A 9,844-nucleotide genomic window follows, 5' to 3' on the forward strand; every position below is an offset into this window, starting at 1 on the left:
TGCGGATTGTTCTCCACGACCGAATGTAGTGCCAAATATAGTTCTTAATTCAGCGATAAGGTATAGAACATCGGTATTTACGGATCTCTTCAATGCCTGTATCCAAGAAGGCGTCTTCCCCCGCTCATTGAAACATCAAAGACTGGTTCTGTCCACACTGTCCCTCCAAATTTGAAAGCGCAGAACACACAATATTTCACAGCACTTGTTTTAACGGCGAAAGACTCTCTGTAAACTAAACAGAGTTTTTGGGGAGAAGCCTTCCATAGGAATTTAGTTCCCCGAATATGCAGACAAATAGATTGTTGGACTGCTGTGAGAGCAAACTTTAATGTAGTTATGACGCAATTGATGCATGCAGAAATGGAGCACAGAGAAATGAGCATGCGAAGTAGTGGCGGCTAAATCGCCTTCCGCCTAAGAGTGCCGGTAGGATCAGCTGGATAGTGCCAGTGCGGACCAGATATATATCCGGCACTATTAAATATGTACAGCGCCCGCAATCAAAGTTGCGTTCAATTACAGAGCCCGGAAACTCTGCAGGTTGTCTCCATTTCAACATAATTGAAGTCACCATCAATATGGAAGAAGCGGCGGTGGTCTTATTTTAGTCATTTCTTGTTGTTGTTGCTTTAACGATAAAAATATTCCCGAAGGCTTTTGGGAGTGTTATCGGCATTGATACGCCTTTGGCCTTTGCCGAATATAGTATGGTATGATCCGGTAACTAGCCCTGTTGAGGTAATTTCGACCATTTCGGGTATGCCCCGCCCCCCCCCCCCTCTTTGCCTGTGAGGTACTTTTGGACCCATTGCCTCGCCTGATTTATGCGTATATGATATATTCATATTTGTAACTGTATTCGCGTCGAGTGGCTGATAATTGGGTTGGAAAAGCTTTAAAGCTTCAAAGCTCTGTATTGCGCTGCCTATCCCTTCAACTAGAGATTTCTAGAATACGCTAATGGCTTCATTGGCAACCTTGTCAATTGATTATCCCTTTCGGCATTCGTTTTGGGCTGCATCAACCAACATCTCCATATTCTACGAGATAAAGAAGGAAAAGCATACTGCCATTGACCTGTAGTTTTTGCTTCTGAGTAGTTTGGTTTGAATGAAAACCAGCCCTACATTGGCCAGGCTTCTGGGCACTTAACTACCTCGAAGCCGCCTCTGTGTTTTTAATATGAACGACTGCCAAGGTTTGTTCACCTTGGCAATTAGAACCAAAAGAACTTCCATCGTATTCTTCCCACCCATAACGAAAAATGTTAATTAATAATTTTCTTTTCAATCCTTCTTCATTATTTTACTTCAAAATACAATAAACCTAAAAGTAGATTTAAAAAAAGTTCAATGCTTCTTAAACCAAATCATCTTTCGCGGTCCATGCACATATTTTACGCTTATAAAAACAATTTTTACGATCACTACACGCGTTTCGTGCCGTCAAAAGCGGTTAACTGATTTATGTATTCCTAATAAAGATTCTCTATAAAAGCCAGTAAGTAAAACCCACCCAGCAACCCACTAAAACGCCCAAAACATTAAACGAGCAAAATGAAGCAAAATACCAAAAGTACAGTTAGTTAGTAAGGTAAGTTGGTGCATTTGTCTAGCCGCTTTATGCTGATTATTTGCTAGTTTTATGTTCATCATTTTACGACGAAGTTATAATGATCCGGGGCAACTTTGTTGCATTCTACTGCTTTAGAATTTTTTTTATTGATTTGAGTATACGAATTTTCTTTATTCTATGCTTTGGCTTTGTTCTCTCTAAATTGATGAATGCAATTTTGTTGGCTATACATGAAAGAATGGAGTGAGGTTCAGCACAAAAATGATTGGCATTTTGTTAATGAGTTCAAATTTTGTAATGAAATGCAGTACTTACAGCAGCGAAGAGAAAAATAGCAATAGCAATTTTCATTAAATTTCGTCAATTAAGGGACAAATTATGTATAACGCAGCGAGCCATGGTTTCTTATGTGAAGCAAAATTCGTATTGTGGCGAATGTTAGTATCACTACCTATAACAATCACAACAACAAAAACAGCAAGCAGCCACAGTTATGTACATGTGCACATTAAAGCAAGCAGCCGCACTTACATATAAGGCGACGATGAATATTCCACACACATAACCAGCAGCTTAAAGCAAAGAGATTGAATCACATAGGCATATGTAGTCATCAGCTAAGAGCAAAAGTTGTTACTCACACATACACACGCATATAGCTAAATAACCAAGTATGCGATACAATTGTTCCATGTTCGTGAAAAGTCTAGACCTTAGGAGAAATATGCGACAGAGATTATAAAAGCAGCGCAAGCTGGGGAACAACTAATCAGTTTGATTTCAACACGCTATTAGTTGTGAAGTGAAGTATAATTTTACTACCCCCAAAGTAGTCTAAATAAAGACCATTTTGCAATACTGAATATTGAAGTTATTTATTCGACAGTTCAGCGATTCGAACGTTAGCAAAAGGTGCAAAATAATCGGAATCCCCCAGATCTCGTTACAGTATGATATAAGAGCATTTATTCACTTCAGTGAGTGATAGCAAACCTGAATGCCTTTGTGAAATTGTTGGCATTATATAGTGAGAATGTGAGTGACTTCGACGCAAAATGTCACGGCGTCATACATAATGTGGCCATAAATCTATTATTTTTTTATTTTCGATATTTTAAGAAAAATGTCTATGATTTTTTTAACTGAAACTATACAAACCAATCTCAAAAACCTTTTCAAAAAAGTTCGAAAATTCGAGAGAATTTCACGAGAATTTCAAACATTTTACTTCGACTTTTTTGTTTTGAATATACAGTATATAGTCCAATCAATTTTACTCTAACCAAATACAAGCTGTAAATCTCTCAAAATTCATATTGATTTGTGACAGTTTTTTTCCAAAGGGGTTTTTTAAATTTTCCTCAATACAAACTTAATGTGATACTTTTTTTTATGGAAGAAAATTTGAATTTTAGATCAATATTCAACGAACTTCAAATAAAAAGTTCGAAACTTCTAAACTTTTCGAATTTTTTCGAAAACTTTTTTCTAATTGGTTTGCATAGTTTCAGTTGCAAAACTCATTGAAATTTTTTCTTAAAATATTGAAAATAAAAATAGGAAGAATTCAACAGACGTAATTTGAAATACTTGCACTGCTATTTTTCAGTTCGCTGATGTAGATAGTTCAAACTAAAATGTTTACATTTAAAGATCGCAATTTTCTCTATGTAATATTTGAACTTGAATGAACAATGAAGCGAATCAAAATGCTTTTCTAACGTATTTGGAGTCTCGTTTTCGCTCTGCTTTCAAAGGCTGAGCCCTCAGCAGTGATTTGGCAAGCACTCCAAAAAACACAAAAACTTCACCACATGTAGGTCCCGTCCCACCAATTTGTAGGAAAAAATAAAAGAAGCGCGATGCGAATTGGAAAAGAAGCACGGCCTTAATCCCTTCCGAAGTGTATCGCGCCTTGCATAATTTTTATAATTTTTAGTTATCGTTCAAACAGATAGACCGTCAGTCGGGCAGGGCTAATCAACTCAGCTCGCCATCATGATGATTTCGGTATATTTATTGGTGGGTCTGCCGCTTCCCTTTCAAGTACTTACTTTTTTTTGAAAGTCAGACCAACCTTTTTATAAAATAAAATAAATTCAAGGCGCGATAACCTCCGAAGGATGATAGGCCGAGCTGATTTTCCAATTGTCGTCGTGCACTTTTTAATTTTTCCTACAAATTAGCGGAACGGGACCTACATGTTTTATGCCGACTCTGAACGGCATCTGCAAAGCAGATGAACTTTCACTGAGAAGCCTTTCGTGGAAGAAATACACTCGGAGTTCTTGCCAAATCTCTGCCGAGAGGCAGTGCTTCTAAATTTTCGATGTAGCTTTGACCGGGGTGTGAACCCAGGATTTTCGGTGTGGTAGGCGGAGCACGCTATCACCACACCACGGCGGCCGCCGCCAAAGTTAGGTTAGGTTGAACTGGCGGTCAATAAAGACCTCTGAATGTGTCCACAGTGTTCCCAGAATTTGTTTGACGACGAAACGGAAGAACCCCAATCAGGTGCCAGGGCATATGTTATAGAATAACTCAGTCCTCTTGGTAAATACTAGCAGTTTTCTAGGACCCAGCTTAATTGCTGCTTCGAGATCTGGCAACTCTGCCGCCCCCAATAGCTAGACCCTGGACCTGGCGAGAGTAGGACACGAACACAGAACGAACTCAACTGTTTCTTCCGGCACTTGCTGTTACTGACGAGACCTAACTTATAAGCACGTGACGCCAGAAGGCAGTGTCCAGTCAGTATGCCCATTGTGAGCCTTAAGTCTTCTCTCTTCAGAGATATAAGCCACTCTGTGAGTCTAATATCGTAGGCTTTGCACATGATCTTAGAAATTGTGCAGCCCTGCCTTTTTGTCCAAGCCTTTCCTGCTTGATGGATCATATGCAACTCCTTTCTCCTTTTGATTTCTCCCAGACGGATTGGGACGTCTAAATTCGACTCAGCGAGTGTTGCACCCTCCTTTGCCAACTCATAGGCCTTCTCGTTACCTTCTATCCCTTTATGACCGGGAACCCAGCAAAGATGTATGGTCCAGCCTCAGCTAAGTTTTTCCAATGCTTCTTTGCATTCCAGAACATCTTGAATAACGCGTTAGCGGAGATGCCTTTTAGTCCACAGACACACGGAGCCAACGATATCGACGTAGAGTCGAAAACTCGTTTGAAAGGCGAAAAGTATGGGAAATTCTTAGAGTCCCCTAGCCACCATCCATTTGCTTAAACAGTTTCTTTGTTCTCCCGATACGGACATGTCTAGGATTCAATCCACTGATAGTAATTGCAATCAATCGACGTATTTGACAATCGAAGCGCATTAAGCCCCAGAACAATTGTGTAAATACTAAATGAAATATTGGACAAACAAAAAAGGAGTATCCCATTCAGCCCCCCCCCCCCCCCCCCCGCCGATTGGAATGAGAAAATGTTCAAATGCGTGTATGGATGATAGGCATCAGCCGTAAACAATGACAGTAATTCGCACAATAATAATAACAATAACTTAGAGGGAAAGAAAAAAATTGCATTTCCAAAAACAAAATGTAGGACTTCTGTTAAGCTTGAAGTAAAAAAAAGCGGAAACGAAAGTGGACTTTTCATGTAATGGTGAAAGTGGACATGTGAACTTCCGCCGCATTTAATGCCACTTACTCGAGCGTTATACCGCAAAAAGCACAATGGCAAATAAAAGGAAAACGAACACATGCAAACATACGTATACAAATAAAGCAGATCTGAGGGTAGTGCGACTGGTCAGTCACATTTGGATAACAACAACGATGCAGGATAACAGGGTAACAGAAACCGGCAGGCAGCAGCAGTCAAGCGTCATACATACATACATAAATGGCACAACTCGACGATGGAAAAAACTCCAATAAAGTATTGAGAGTTGGAGGAGATGATATTTCTGCAAACATTTGCACAAAAATGGACGCAAAACCAAAAAACTGGCAAAAGGGCAAAAAGCAATGTACAAAGGGTGAAAGGCAATAACAACAGCCCTGATATGGCACACGTGAATGCACTGTAAACACAATTTACTTATACAAGGATATCTCCTCCAACACACACGAACTCGCACTCCTGCCTGCATACCAGCATACATTTGTAAGCCAGATATGAAATAAATAAAAAGTCAAACATAATGTCAACCGCAGATGGTCACAGCTTATGCTGGCCATTCTGGCTTTTGTTGATTCGCACAAATTTGACCACTCCATTGGAAGTTCATGCTTTTGGCTGTTCTGTCTGCCGTTTGTGTGATTTCGGCATTCAAGCGTAATAAATCATTTAGCAATTGGAAGTGCTAAATGGTGGACGGATTGGGAGATGGGTTTTCTGTGTACTTTGGTTGACGGCTTGGCGCTGCAGAGTTATGCCGAAAATGCAATTTTGAACATGCAACACATGGCTCGCAAAAAATATTTGATGTCACACAAATGAAAAATATTAGCAGAATACTCAACGTCTTTGGAGGGATGACCAAGTATTGCATTTGTTAATATAGCCCAGCTTCGTAACACCAGTACCTGAAATATGACAGCTTCAATGTTTTAGTGTTTTCATATGACGTGACTTCTATCTCAATGAAACGGGTGGGAGCATGCGACGGGTACTTAACGTTAAGCATATGATGCTAATTTAACAAAGAGTGATTTCGATCAAACACTTAAAATGTCTGGAGGTCTAAAATAAGGGTTGGAGCAGAGGGATTTAAGGAGTTGTGTAGCGCAAATTATATCATATCCAACCGAAATTTCAACCTTATTTATTCGTACTGTATCCTGTTTATTTAGCAGTCGAAACTCTGTCGACTTCAAGATCCTCACGGAAGGAGGGGGTTGGTTGACGTAGAAATTTCAATGTTGTGATTTCATATTGTTGCCCCGAAGGTCGGGCTAGTACCTCAATGGTGATATTTTCCCGAAATGGCCGGATTGATATCCGCAAAGGACCATCAACATCGGTAAAACTCCCCACAACCTTGGAAGAGTTTTCTTATCACTATAAGATGAAGAAGACAGAAAGCGTCATTGCGAAAAGTTTGGGCAACGAGCCATTACCCTTTTACCAAACTATACAACTGAACGAGAGGTACCTGCTGTCATTTAGCAAAGAGTTAGCGCATTTGAATTTTGACAACCATGCCATAATTTGGAAATAGTAAGAGATTTATTTCACTTATAAGGAAGAAGCATTAGCACAAACGTCAACCTTAAAATCCAAAGTAAAATTACTCTTGCCAATAAATGCTACTTTGGAGTAAGTAGGCTATTGAAAGTAAAGACCTCTCTCGGCAAATCATGCACTACAGAGGACGGCCCCTACTCCGCTGGAAGGACCAGGTGGAAAACGATTTAAACTCCCTTGGTTTGACCAATTGGCGCCGCTTGGCAGAGAGAAGGAGCGACTGGTGCACTTTGTTGGACGGCCATAACCGTTTAAACGGTTAAGCGCCAATTAAGTAAGTAAGTAAGTGGGCCCATCGGTGTAAGTGTGTTCACTATCATAGCTTAAGCTACCCTTGGAGAAAATACACGGCTAGAAATTTTAGCCTTATTTTTAACCATTCATCGGTTAAGCAATTTCTAAAACACTTTTGTACGTCATACATATACATACATATGGTTAAACCAAATTAGGTTTCAAATATAGGTTATACTGGTCTTCCTGAAAGTAAGTGCACAGAATTGGGTTTCAATTTGAAACTAAAGAGGTTTACACTTGCAGTTGTGACCTGCTTTCGAACCGATGTGCCACGGTTTGTAGTTTGCTCTACCTAATGATCTAATAATCTCTGTAAGAAATCATCATCGTTTGGAAAACGAATCTATAAGTCGAAGTTTATACACAAAAAGTTTTATTTCTGATTATTGGCAGCTTCTCTATTGTAGTCGCTTATCATATTTACAAACGGCGACTCTTTCGAAGCAAATATTTGACATTTTGCTTAAAATGTTACTAAAAATTTGTATTTAAAATCAACAAAAAGTTCTTCAAGTAGGTCATACAACCTTAGAATAAGAAAGTTGCTTCTATCATTAAAAAAGAGAGGGCTGTACTCATGACGTAGACTTCGGACTGGACACAGCCTTCTGACTTCACATGCCTTTAAATTAGGCTTGGCCAGTGATCGCAAATGTAGGAAGTACGGGTTGGAAGATCGAGCACGTATGTGCTCATGCCCTGCGCCTGCCAGGCTAAGATCCCAGCTATTTGGAGTGATGCAGCTCTCAGATCAAGAAATAGCAAGTTACATAAGTCCAAGAAAGCGTATAGTATTTGCCAAGAGGACAGAGTTATTTTATAACATAAGTAGGTAATGGTTTTTGATAGGTTTTGTCAGTTTGGTCGTTTAACAAGCCTCTGGTAATACTACGAACTCATTCAGTCTATGTGAGGTGCTTATGGAACGACCAGTTCAACCTAACCTAACCTAGCTTCTTTTCCTGCTAAAAAATGATTCCTTTTTTTTAGCTTGACTTGACAGGCTGGCTGGCTGGCTGGCTGGCTGGCTGGCACGAATTCTGTTATTGAAATTTAAGTAACATTCCCGATAAGCTACAAGCTTTAAACTTGGAATATAGTTCAAAACCCGATGGCAATGCAATAATAAGAAAAAAACTCCGATAGGTGGAGCATGGATCGAATTTGGTTAATATTTGGAACACATAATACATATATGAAGAGAAAGCGACCTATGAAATAAAAATCGTCTCTAGGTGGCGCAAGGATCGAGATATTCAAAAAATAGTATTTGTGGTCGGATTTGGCTCATATTTTGAACACATATTACATACATGAATAGAAAGCGACATATGAAAAAATCGCCGCTAGATGGCGCAAGGATCGAGATATTCAAAAAAATCGTGTTTGTAGTCCGATTCGGCTCATATTTGGAACACATATTAAATACATGAATAGAAAGCGACATATGAAAGAATCGCCGCCAGGTGGCGCAAGGATTGAGATATTAAAAATACTCGTATTTGTGGCCCGAGTTGAGGAAAGTCTATGGAAGGATTATGTATTGAGGACTTAGATTGTAACAAATTCTAAGGTTCATTGTAATAATGAGACACTAAATGAACTAAATAGAATGAGAAATAATAGGCCATTAAATCAAGACTAAAAACTTGAAAATAAAATAATTAAAAACAAGTAAAGGTGTCTAAGTTCGGGTGTAACCGAACATTATATACTCAGCGTGAGCTTCAATTGCACATTTCATTTCAGATAAATTACTTTTCTACATAAACCGGTGGCACCGCCCGTGTAAAAGAAAAATATCTCCCCATTTCCTCTTACAATGAAACTTGATAAGTGAAATATCATTGATTCAAAACAATTTTTTGCTAACTTATAGCTTATTATTCTAGTCTACGAACCTTTTAAACTTGTTTTATATCTAAGTTGCCGTGGTCTTTATCCGATCCCGTCCATTTTTACTAGAAATATTTTCTGCTATATGGAAAATATGTGTACAAAATTTCATTACGATATGTTAATTATTCTTCGAGTTATGGCGGTGCCACGCCCATTTTTTTAAATTTGAAGTTTTTCCTATTTATTGTGAGAAATCCACTTGGGAAATGAAATACCGTTGATATAAAGCTCTTTTTTGCAAAGATTTAGCTTATTTTATTCGTCCACGACCTTTTTAAAAATCAATTATATAAATTTGGGCGTGGTCCTTAACCGATTTTGTTAGTTTTTCTTCAAAGCATTCTTTATAGTAAAGGCCACCTATCTGTCGAATTTTGTTACGATAGGTTTAACGATTTTTGATTTATGATTAATAATACTTGTAAAATTTATTTTATAACAAGTGGGCGGTGCCACGCCCATTTAAAAAAAAATTTTAAACATTTATCAAGAGTCTCAACATCAGTCCACACGTCAAACTTCCACATTCTAGGTTTATTATTTACTAAATAATCAGGTTTTTCTGTTTTCCAAAATGTTATATATATAAAAAGTGGGCGTGGTTATCATCCTATATCGCTCATTTTCAATACCAATCTATTCTGGGTCGAGGTAAGCTCGGGTACCAAATTTGGTGAAGATATCTCAATATTTACTCAAGCTATCGTGTTAACGGACAGACGGACGGACGGACATGGCTCAATCAAAATTTTTTTCGATACTGATGATTTTGATATATGGAAGTCTATATCTATCTCGATTCCTTTATACCTGTACAACCAACCGTTATCCAATCAAAGTTAATATACTCTGTGTGCAAAGCACG

Source organism: Eurosta solidaginis, chromosome 3, assembly GCF_040869045.1.
Source record: "Eurosta solidaginis isolate ZX-2024a chromosome 3, ASM4086904v1, whole genome shotgun sequence".
Lineage (NCBI taxonomy): Eukaryota > Metazoa > Arthropoda > Insecta > Diptera > Tephritidae > Eurosta > Eurosta solidaginis.